Raw genomic sequence first — 12,213 nt, forward strand, 5'->3', positions numbered from 1 at the left:
ACCCATATCAATTACTGATTATCATGACTATGTAGTGACTCTATCTCTAATAAACATTCTTGAGATAATAGCTGATTTTAATATTAGTTATATTTTATAAGGAATTTGTCCCTTTTATCTAAATTACTATAGTTTATGACACTACCTTTGAATATGTGTAGGATCTATAACAATAGCCCTTATTTTATTCTGGATTTGGAGTATTTGTATATTCTCTCTTTTTTCTTGATCATTCTTGCTAGGGGTTTATCAATTTTATCAATTTTTTCAAAGGACCAGTTTTTGGCTTTAGTATTTTCTTTTATTGTTTATTTTCTATTTCTTTAATTTTTGCTCTTATCTCGATTGTTTTTCTTAACCTAACACTGGGTTTTATTTGTTCATTCTTTTCTAGTTTTTTTTTTTTCCTTTTCTAGGCTCTTGAGGTAGAAATATAAATCACTGATTTAAAAACAGTATTTCTTAAACAATCAAGCCTAATAATCTTCCTATTCACCTACATCCCACAAATTTGATTGTTGTATTTTCATTATAATTCAATTCCAAATATTTTCTAGTTTCTCTTGTACTTTTATATCACATGGGTTACTTAGAAGTGTGTAATTTTATTTCTACATATCTGGACTTGTCTAGATTTCTTATCATTATTGATTTCTCATTTAAGTACTTGATGGACAAAGAACAAACTCTCTAGGATTTCCTCTTGAAATTCACTGAAACTTACTTTGTAGCTCAGAATACAGTATATGCTGCTGAATGTTTCACTGGAAGATAAAGTGTATTCTACAGCTGTGTATAGTGTTCTATAAATATCTATTTGGTCAAGAGAAATAACAATGTTGTTCTCTAGATCCTTACTGATAATTTTGGGCTAGCTCTTCTATTAGTTACAGAGGAAGGGGTTCAATCTGTAACTAAGTATGGGTTTTTTCTTTCTCCCTTTACAATTGTCAATTTTTCTCCTCCTCCTCTTCTTCTTTTCTCTTCTTTTTCAAACTGTTATTAGACACATATACTTTTACATCTCCAGGGTGAACTGACACTTTTATCATTTCCAATATCCATCTTTTTCTCTATAATACTGCTTGCCTTAAAGCCTATTTTCTTGATAGAAAATACTCAAGACAGCTTTCTTAAGTTTACTGTATGTAGTAAACATATTGTACATCTATTTCTGTTCCTTTCAACTTTTCTGTGTTTTTGTATTTAAAAATATGTCTATCGTAGACCGCATACATTTGGGACTTGCTATTTATCTGACAACCTTTTCCTTTCCATTGGTATGACAGTCCATTTATATTAATGTAATTATTGATATGGCTGGATGTAGGTTCATCATTTTGTCATGTTTTTTCTATCCATCCTTTTTTTGCCATTCCTTTCTATATTTCCTTTCCCACCTTCACTTGGGTTAATAATTTTTTTAATTTCATTTTAATTTTTCTATTGATATTTTAGTTATCTCCTCAAATAATTTATAGTGGTTTCTCTAGGGATTATAATATGTATGCCTTGTCAGTCTATTCAGAGTTCTAATATGCTGTTCCTTCAATTTCTGCAGTTTCATCATTTCTCTATTCTAAAAATTTCTCAGTCATTGCTTATTAAATATTCACTTACTTGTATACTGTTTATTCTTTTCACTAATTAAACAAGTATTATCCTCCTCTCTAAGTGTCTCTATTATATTTTTAATCTCTTTTCTCTCGGTGCTGTCTCTTGTTAATTTCTTCTTGTTATTTTTTCCAGTTGACTAATTCTCTCTTTAATTGTGCCTAATCTCATATTTACTGTATGAACTCAACTATTTTTTCAACAATTATGTATTTCATTTATAAAACTTACATAGCTTTTTAAGTGTTTCTGTTCAGTTTTTCTATTATCATCTTACTTGCTAATTTGCATATTATACATTTGAAAGTACAGATCCAACAAATTATAATATTTTAGGAATTCAAAGATGAAAATTGGTTGTTTGTTGATTTGCTTGCTCTTAATTATGAAGGTTTGTTTTCTTATGTACTTAATTATATTTATTTTAGCTGACATTGGTTTATTTTAATTTTTGAAAATCACAAGGGCCTCAGATGAAGATTTGTATTTGCTTCTGTCTAAGACATGTGGTAGTATTAATCACATACCCTTTTTAGGATTCCTGGTTAGTGCAAGAATCTCAGTTTCATGTCCTTCTTGCTCTAAGTCCAAGGTCCAATGTCCCAAATGCAGATCTGATATTAGTCCTTGCTCTCAGTGAAGACCTACCAGAAGCTTGCAGTTCAAGCTTCAGATTTCTGGCTTTAGCTCATTTTTGGTTTTTATTTTGTTTTATTTTAGCTGTTTGGAGATTCGTCTTACTTACTGTGAGGACTATATTATGTTTGCTTTGATCAAGCTATTCAATATTCCTATTTTTCAGTTTTCTCAATTGTAAAATGGAGGAAATTATAGCAGTACTTGTCTTTGGGCATTGTGTCAGAGAGTATATATATTTAGAATATTCCAGAACAAAGTCAAAAGTCAATAAATATTAGCTATTATTAATATTACTATTACCATGTTACTAATAAGCATAAAAATGCAAAATGATGGACATGATTCCCTTTTCTAATTTTTCCTACCTCTACACAAACAGAATACTTTTCCAGCTAAACTGTAGTCTATTTAGATATATTTAATGTTTATTCTATTAATTAAGGTAACGTTCTAGTTTCTTGAAAATGGAGAATATTTGATTTGTCAGTAAAGACGCTACCAACATTAACTAAAATTTTGACAAAGACATGACATTTGCATTCTCAGCACTCATGAAGGTCCCTGTCTCTATCATGCACTTGATGTTTTGAAAACATTTTGACTTTCCCATCACTGAAGGATTATTCTAGATCTCAAGAGTTAATTAACCAATCTACAGTCTGACATTTTGTGAGGTGGATAGATTGCAGTCTATCACCAGGTGAATATATGTATAGCAGACATTTTGTTCAGTAACTAATCAGAGTCTACTTTGCAACCACAAATATTGGGGAGAAATGTTAATGATATACTCTTGTTTGTAAATCAATTCCTTTAAATCAACTGCTTCATTACCAATTACTGCTAGGATTTAGATACTTGTTTAAAACTATGTTAAGCATCCAGGCACAGAGATTGTAGAGAATGGCAAGACCATAGTTTCTTAGTGCCTGTTAGCATCATTAAACAGGGAGAGGATAATTGAAACTGAATCAAGAGTTTTCCTTTTCTTCCTTTCCCACCTTGCTTCCTGTGTTCCAAACACATGTCGTAGGTTACAAGTACATGTAAAGCCTTAATTACATTTAGCATCTGGCAGCTGTTGACTTACAGAGAGTTGTTGAGTCACATAAACTCAAAGTCAAAAGGAAATTCAGGAATAGAAGGCAGAAGCTTGCTCAATGGAGTAAAAAAATCTTATATCATCACAGCTGAAATACTCTACCATCAGCACTATTATGTTCATGGTGTGAGTGATGCTGTAACTAATCAGTTTCGGCAATACCAGACACTAACTTGCCACTAAAATACTTCATTCCCAATGTGGTTTGAGCCATCAACTAAAGGGCCTTACAAGCATTGCTTTTAACAAGTGATGGATTCATTCACATACAATGGAGACAACAGCTTTACAAGGATTTTAGCATATCTAGAGGCATCAACTGATAACTCTTTAAAAACAAGATCTTCACACTATCCACTCAAAACTGTTATTACCAAAGTTAGATGTGTCAAGTAGTTTAGTTTATACAGTGCTTACTTTTGAAGGAAATAAGTCTCCTGAGAAACCAGCAAGAAGAAATACAAACCTTTAATACTGGCCGCCATTAGCCACATATTGGCAATTTTATGAGTAGAGAATTAACAGAAATAACCGCCTTTGGGTCTTAATAGAGATAGACCTCAAAATCCAATTGTCAAGTTACAAAAGCATAATAAGAAAAATATAATGGCTGCTATATGTTGTTTTTACATACATAATACTAACAAGATAAATCTGAACTGGAAAAACATACACCAAATTCTTCATAGCAATTATTTCTGGCAATACAGAGAGAAGAATGCAATGGTGGGGGAGTGAGCAGAGGGAGGAAAGAGGATTTGAAACAAATTTGACAAAATATTAACACTTGTTAATTACAGGGGATGAGTACTGTGTACTTTATTCTCTGTACTTTTCTCTGATTTAAAGTTTTTTTTTCTAAAAATTAAAATAATTGAAAAATAGAAGTCTTGGACAGTCTATTTTTATCACATACTTAAAAATAAATATCATAATTTTTCTATTAAGTCATGTCTTTCAACATTTTATGGTTACATTTTGAAATAAACTACAAAGAAATGCCTCTGCTTGCATGTCTATTTAACATCTAGCCAATCAGGAATAAAATTATGAAGCAAAAGTAAAAGCAACCAATAGATAAATAAACTGTGATACACCCATACAATGGAATATTTTTCAGGAATAAAAAGAAAAGAGCCATCAAGCCATGAAAAGACATGGAGGAAACTTAAATGTATATTACTAAGTAAAAGAAGCCAATCTGAAAAGTCTACATACTGTACGATTCCAACTATATGACATTCTAGAAAAGGCAAAACTATGGAGACGGTAAAATGATCCGTGGTTGCCAGGGATTCAGCAGGGAGAGATGAATATGTGGAGCACAGACAATTTTTAGGGCAGTGAAAATGCTCTGTATGATATTATAATGATGGACACATGTCATTTTACATTTGCCCAAACCCATAGAACTTATAGCATCAAGACTGAAGTGTAATGTAAACTATGGACTTTGGGTGATAATGATGTGCCAATGCAGGTTGATCAGGTGTAATAAATGTTTATCTATCACTCTGGTAGGGAATGCTGATAATGGAAGAGGCTATGCATGTGTGGGGGAAGGAGGTATATGGTATATCTCTGTTCCTTCCCCCTCAATTTTGCTGTGAACCTATAATTGCTCTAACAAAATATTCTTAATTTTTTAAAAAAAGTACATGCAAACAAATCATTACATGACAGGTATACTGCCAGGAAACTGATGTACTTTTCTCCCTAAGAGAAACACTCTAGATCCTTGTGATTAAGAACACACCAGAAGCAAGTAATCCAGAATCTGAATCCCTATTCCACCACTTATGGTCTGATGATGCTCAAGTTAATTAGTTCCTCCACCCTTGATCTTCAGTCTCCACATCAATAAAATAGATTTAATAATATCTATATTCATAAGGCTATGGAGACCGCTAACTTCATGGGAGCAGAAACATGAATACATGAGAGGAGACATAAACCTAAAAGAAGGGAATCTAGGCAAGTAGAACAAAGGTAAAGAGTCTCATTCATTCATTCATTCATTCATTCATTCAATATTTATTAAGTGCTTATTAACTGCTAAACATTGTTCTGCAGGCTTGGGATATATCAGAAAACAAAAGAGAGAAAGATCTCTGTCCTAGTGGAGCTTATATTTTAGCTGGGGCAAACAGATATTAAACAGTTAACATAATGAATAAGTGTGTAGCATCCTCAAAGGTGGTAAGTACTATGAAAAGAAAACAGAAAATAGAGTGGTGAAAGCCTTTTGTATTTTGAATAATTTGATCTAGGAAGGCCTTACTGAGAAGATGACATTTAAACAAAGACTTGAAGAAGTTGAAAGAGTCAGCCTTTCCAATACCTGGGGCAAAAGGAAACCATCAGTGTAAAGGTTCCAGGCAGAAATGTGCCTGGCATGTCCCAGGAACAGCGAAAGGAACTTTGTGGCTAGAATGCAGTGAACAAAGATGCCAACTTATGAGAAAGGGCCAGAGAGTTAATGAGAGCTGAGTTCTAAAGGGCTTTGAGAGTGATTTTAAGGACATTTATCTTTACTAAGAGGGAAACAGAGAGCCATTGTGTTGTTTTCGGGGAGAGGGGTGACACTGTCTAATTTTTATTTTTAAAGGATTGTTCTGTTAGATTAGAATACTGAAGGAGGGGAATAAGAACAGAATCAAAGAGACCACTCAGAATGCATTTGTAAGAGATGATCACAGCCTATTCTGGTTGTAAGGAGCAAAGTGGTGGGCAGAGTGGGATTTCCTAATGGATTGTATGTAGGGTATGGCAGAAAGAGTTGAATGTGACAATGTTTTTGTTTTTTAAAGATTTATTTATTTGACAGAGAGAGACACAACGAGAGAGGGAACACAAGCAGAGGGAGAGGGAGAAGCAGGCTTCCCGCCGAACGGGGAGCCTGATGTGGGGCTCGATCCCAGGACCCTGGGACCATGACCTGAGCCAAAGGCAGACACCCAACGACTGAGCTACCCAGGTGCCCCCATGACAATGTTTTTGAACTGAAAATCAGAAGAAGGAGTTGCCATTAATTGTGATGGGGAAGACACATACAGACCAAGATTTCAATCCTGGATATCTGAGTTTGAACTACATATTAGACATATAAATGGAGATGCTGAGTAGGCAGTTGGATATATAAAAGATATAGATATGTAAGTGATATAGATTTGGGAGTCACTGGCATGTAGATTCTGTTTAGTGCCACGGAGCTGGATGACATCACAGTGTGGAATAACTCTACATAGAAAAGAATATCAAGGACTGAGCCCTAAGTCACTTTTATATTCAGAGTTTGGAGCAAAGAGGAGGAAGCTGTAAAGGAGTATGAAAATGAACAACCAGTGCAGTAGGAGGAAAGCCACGAGCATATGCTAGAATAGAATCTAAGTAATGAAAGTGTATCAAAGAGTAAGGGGCAATTAACTGTTTCAAACATTGCTGATAGATTGCTAAGATGAGAATCGAGAATGTGACATGAAGATATAGCAATATGGTAATCACTAGTGACGTTGGTGAAAAACAAACAAACAAACAAACACCAAAAAGAGTTATGTGGAGGGGTATATGTGATAATCTGATTGGACTGTGTTTATAAGAACATAGGGGAGAAGAATCAGTGGCAATAAGACAAACACATCATCTGAGATGTGCTACAATAAGGATTGAAGGAATGTAGTGGTAGCTGATGGAAAAAGTAAGTGAACAGAAGTTGGGGGAAGGTCACAGCATGTTTGTATGCTGGTAGGAATGAAAGGATGGTTCATTTAGGAAAGAGAGGTGGGAGAGCTCTTGATGCAACATTCTTGAGTAGATCAGTGGGACACTGATCTTGCACACAAGTGGGGGTTTCACCTGGGATAAGAGTAGAGATTGTTCATTTATAGTGATAGGAGGGAAGGCAGAGCCTGTGGGTGCAGTTGTTGGGAGTGGGGAGATGGTAGATGTGGATTTGGGAGTTTGCCACTGATTGAGGATGGGAAGGAGGTGCCGGAGGCTTAGGAGAGAGCGGGGGAGATAAAGCAGGCATCTAAGGGTGTGAGGCCAGGTATAGATCAGACAGTTTAGTACAACTGCAGAGCAGAATTAAGGGACCACTTGAAATTTAATAAACTTCCAAAACTTCTGGGACAAATTTATTACAGTGCACATGTAACAATGAACTAATCATCATTCACCAGGGCTGCTTTGATTTGCATAAAAAATTAAATTATGGTGACTATATTCAGTTCTTAAAAATGAGAAAATATTGGGCACCTGGGTGGCTCAGTTGGTTAAGCGGCTGCCTTCGGCTCAGGTCATGATCCCAGAGCCCTGGGATCGAGTCCTGCATCGGGCTCCCTGCTCTGCGGGGAGCCTGCTTCTCCCTCTCCCTCTGCCTACTTGTGTTCTCTCTATATCTCTCTGTCAAATAAATAAATAAAATCTTTTAAAAAAAATGAGAAAATATTAAATGCAATGTAAAAACACTGTTATTAAAATGAATGGTTCTTATGTTAGGGGGAAAAGTAGAGTAATTAGGGTGATGTGTTATATGTGGACCAATTTATTCCTTACGTGTAAATGTAACCATAAATTCTGAACCCATAGAAGTTAATTCATATTATATCACAAACTTCTACTTTTCATCAGATGGCTGTACCATTTTTTCAGACAAGAAGTCTTTGTCTCAAAGTATTGAAATTCACTTTTTTAGATCCATGGGTGAATATGACAAGAAGACATGTCAATTTCAATAGCCCCAGGGCCAACTTACACAGTACAGTCACTAGGGCCATAACACCTTCAAGGGCCCACAGAAATAGTTTAATTTCTTTTAAAATCAGAAAAAAAACCTTTAGTTTGTAGAAAATGTTTTAATCTTTAACAATAATTTGTTTGTCTTTATATTACATAGTTGTAACTATAATATCAAATATTTTTTAGGGAGGAAGGGGCCAACAAAGGCAATAGTGCCTAAGGTCCATGAAAGTTACGGTGCAGCACTGCATCCTCCATGAAATCCTTCCCCGTGTATGGAAGGCCAAAATCACAATGAATCAAAACATCAACCTCCTCAAAGGATTTTAAAATGAAATGTGGACTGTGCTCTAATAGTGTTCCTATCCTGAAACGCACAAAGAACATCATCCCCTGCACAGACATCAAGTGCTCTGGCCACTTGGCTGCTCCAGAGGCACAGGAGAGTGCCTGGTCTCCGTTTTCAGGTGTTCTGGCAAAGCTATGCCCAGAGTTAATATCATCCTGCCTCTTCTAATTAGTAGAACAACTGTTCAGTCATTACAGATGACTTCCTTGGCATTCCTCATTTTCCCAAAATATCTCCCAGAATCCAGTGACTATACTATCTATCTCCTCCATTTGGTATTCAGAGGGCACATTTATTGAAGATTTTCAAAGCAAACTGCCTTATGAATCAACATCATCCATGGAAAGTTGCAAGAATTACCTCCCCCAAGTAGCAGAAAAGCAGGGGGGTTCCTGAGCTTTCCAGAAATCACAAAGCATATCTCTGACAGAACTGAGAACTGAGATACATCTCTCTTGCCTCTCCCTGCCTTAAACAGAAAAAAAAAAAAATCAGTGGTCACTCCTGGTAGACTGCTTCCTTCCTAGAAAGCCAACTTTCCCCAGCAAAACTGCTACTTCTCTGGAATGATGGGCAATGAAATCCAATGTGACACTTAATTGTTCTCTACTGAGATGTTTCTCTTTGCTGAGGTTTTTCCAGGTGCTTTATGAAAAACATTTGCACTACCTGGCACTTTGTGAGCCTTCCTCTGAGAACCTTTCCCTTATTAAGATAGCTTTGCTTTCAAAGGGGACATTGGTTTTGTTTGCTCACTCATAGCCCATGAACAGACCACCAGGGAAATTGCTGCTTCACTGGCGTAAGTCCCACATGCCTATGTCACAAGGAGCCTCATTAATTCCTGTGCTCTCATTTCAGGTTGTTTAGGGATCAGCAGCAGATTATTATTTCAAACACTTATTTCTTGCTTCAATTTCCTCTCTCTTAGAATTGGCTCCAAATCATTTTCTCTTGTGTGCAGTGCACTCAATCTCCATTCGGATAAGAAAATCAAAATAGTCTTTTCAGAAAACCTATCCATCAGCATTATCAGGAACACACCCCACAAAGGCTTTGGTTGACGTTCATACATATCTGGCAGGTTTTATGCTTCTTTGTACTTAAGTCTCTCCTCCTCAGAATCATTGCCATTATATGGCTCACACAGACCCAAGGGCACCCACTGTTTATGTTTCAAACTGATTAGTTCAATGCAGTTCTACAAATAGACAAAAAGATGTGCTAGGAACCAACCAGGGATACAGAGATGGAAAAGCTGTGTCCCTGCTTTGGGTGATCTCCACAGGCTAACAAAGAAGATAAACATATACATATACAATGCCAATATCATGCTGTGTTCCTGGTGAGTTTATTTTTCACTCTACCTACGTTGGTGGGTGTGGGAAGGCAGATGCAGCGGGGGAGGTAACTCTATTTTTTTTTTTCTCTAGAAAGCCTGATTCTGAGAGGCAAACATATAATCTTGGGTAAGCCCCTTCATCCCCTGACTCCTCAGGTTTTCTCTGAAAATAAAAGGATGGGATCAGAAGGGTTGGCATCCTTCATTCAGTCATTCAACAAACATTTATGGCTTAATAGTTACTGGTTGTGTAGTATGTGTCAAGCCTGGGTTATAAACACATTACATGTAAAATCTCATATAATCCTCAAGACAAAATGAGGAGGAAGGTATTAGGCTCAAAAGACAGAAATAACATTTCTAAGGCCATGTGATGAGTAGATAAAATAGCCCCAATTAGTGCATTTCTCCTGGCTCCAAAGCCTGGGGCTCTCTCACCTGTCATGCTTTTTAGTTGAGTCTAAAGACTTTCAGCTTTAAACTTCAGTGACTGTGCTATTTCTAGTGAGAATCTAGGCATCAGAGCCACTTTTCCCAATTAGAATACTGAGGGGAATCTGCACAAAAAGGGCAAAACAGGAAACAAACTTTTTTATAAGAGAATGGCTTCTGAATTCCCATCCTTTATGTCCATCCAACTGTTCAAATCAATGAAATAATCTGTAGGTTATAAAAGTGAATTGGGCTTATTTCTTTAAACAGCCTTTTTGCAATGAAGAGTTGAGAATGAAGCACAGACATAAGGGATCCGATGTCAAGAAGTAGAGAACTGAGCATCCCTTGGCCACAGTAAGAAACTGATGTGTGACAGTAACATTAGCTTGTCAACTTGTCAGCCCCGCTCAACATGCCAGATCCTTCTCAGCAATGCTGGCTGATCTCTACCACTGGAAAGTCAGGATCTAGTGTAGTAGCTGCTCAATGAACATTTGTTGAGTTAAAGAAAGCTAGAGAGGTAGATTAAAAATAGAGAGAATGTACCAGTGTCATTCATCAAGAATGTATACTTTTTTTTTTAACTCTATGCACCTGCCCCTTGCTTCACCTTCTCTGACTTTTCCTTCTACCTATTTTATACATCTTAAAATACACATGGGGCACTAATACAGATAAAATATGTAAAACAGCTTTCTGTTTAGTGCTTTTGACACCTTGGCAGTGCCATCTCTCTAACCATTCTGAGAATTCTATCTTCAAAAAATATATATCTGTATGTATATTTTTAAACAAAACAACCTATACTATTCATTGCCATCATGTGGTCACTTGGACAGACCCAAAGCCTTAGACCATCTGAGAAGTATATGCAAATATTTGTGTATTTTTATTTCTCTGCATTCTACCAGGTTTTATTTCAAGCAAGAAATTATCCACCCCTCTCTTCCTTTTGCACATCACAGAGCCAAGTTTCCTGTGTTACACCGATTTCCAAATGTTCAGCACCATTTATCCCTTTTTTATAGTTCATATAAAGACATGGCTCCAAGACCTCAAATAACAAAAAGTTTATTTATGTATTTATTTTTGCATGGCATGCGCTGATGAGCTAGTCTGCTCAGCAAGCATTTCACAGATTAGACGCATGAGTATGGTTTCAGGCAAGGCTCCCTCATGTTTCTGAGCATTGGCTGATAAACACTTCAAAGTAAACCGCTCATAAATATGAAATGAAAAGCCGAGGAGTCGTTATGCACAGCTTTGAGATACAAATCTCTTTATTCCCTTCTGAAGTGGGGTTTGATTGACATAATGAGTCATAGATCCTGTCCAGGGACACACTGCCTTTTCCCCTTTTCTCTGGAGACAGGGAGACTTTAAAGAAATCCACTTTAGAACTTGGTAATAGACAGCTTACTTGAAAAAATAATAAAGTTGAATCCTATATTAAATAACTTACTATTTTGTGTTAATGCTGACTTTGACAACCATGACATATGTCAAAGTTTCACTACACATCCTCAGAAAGACATTATTAGCTACAACTCTAAGAAAAAGATTGCCAAATTGAGAAAAAAAAAAAGGTGCCATTACGTCTTTTGTCATATATATTGTTGCTATATAGACCCTTTGTCTGGTAAGAGAAAATCACTACTTGAATTAATTCAGAGCAGAAGTCTAAAATCTTGTAAGCTGAAAGGCTATGGGGAGTAACAGAGGCAATGGGGAATAATTATTGTGGAAAATTCATTTTATAAATAAATGTCTCCCAAAAAGGAGAGGATCACGCAGTAGAACTTTCTATGAAAAATAGGTTGAAGAACAATTGAAAGTGGAGATTCAACTTAATCTTGCTCACAAGTTTTTAATAACTACCTGCTTGCCTGAAAAAGATAAAAATTTCAATGAGGTCATATTTTTTTCCACTAGATCGTATTTGGTAAATTCAAATGACTTACAGAAGCTAGGCAGTTAACACAAAGGAGCTAA

The 12,213-nt window shown here is 36.1% G+C and overlaps 1 protein-coding gene across 2 annotated transcripts in view; it reads right to left on the minus strand.

The window, feature by feature from the left end:
• TENM2 (teneurin transmembrane protein 2) overlaps positions 1-12,213 on the minus strand; it is a 923,271-nt gene that overhangs the window by 854,803 nt on the left and 56,255 nt on the right. The gene's annotated exons all lie outside the window — the stretch shown is intronic.

Source organism: Neomonachus schauinslandi, chromosome 7 (assembly GCF_002201575.2).
Source record: "Neomonachus schauinslandi chromosome 7, ASM220157v2, whole genome shotgun sequence".
In the NCBI taxonomy this organism is placed as follows: domain Eukaryota; kingdom Metazoa; phylum Chordata; class Mammalia; order Carnivora; family Phocidae; genus Neomonachus; species Neomonachus schauinslandi.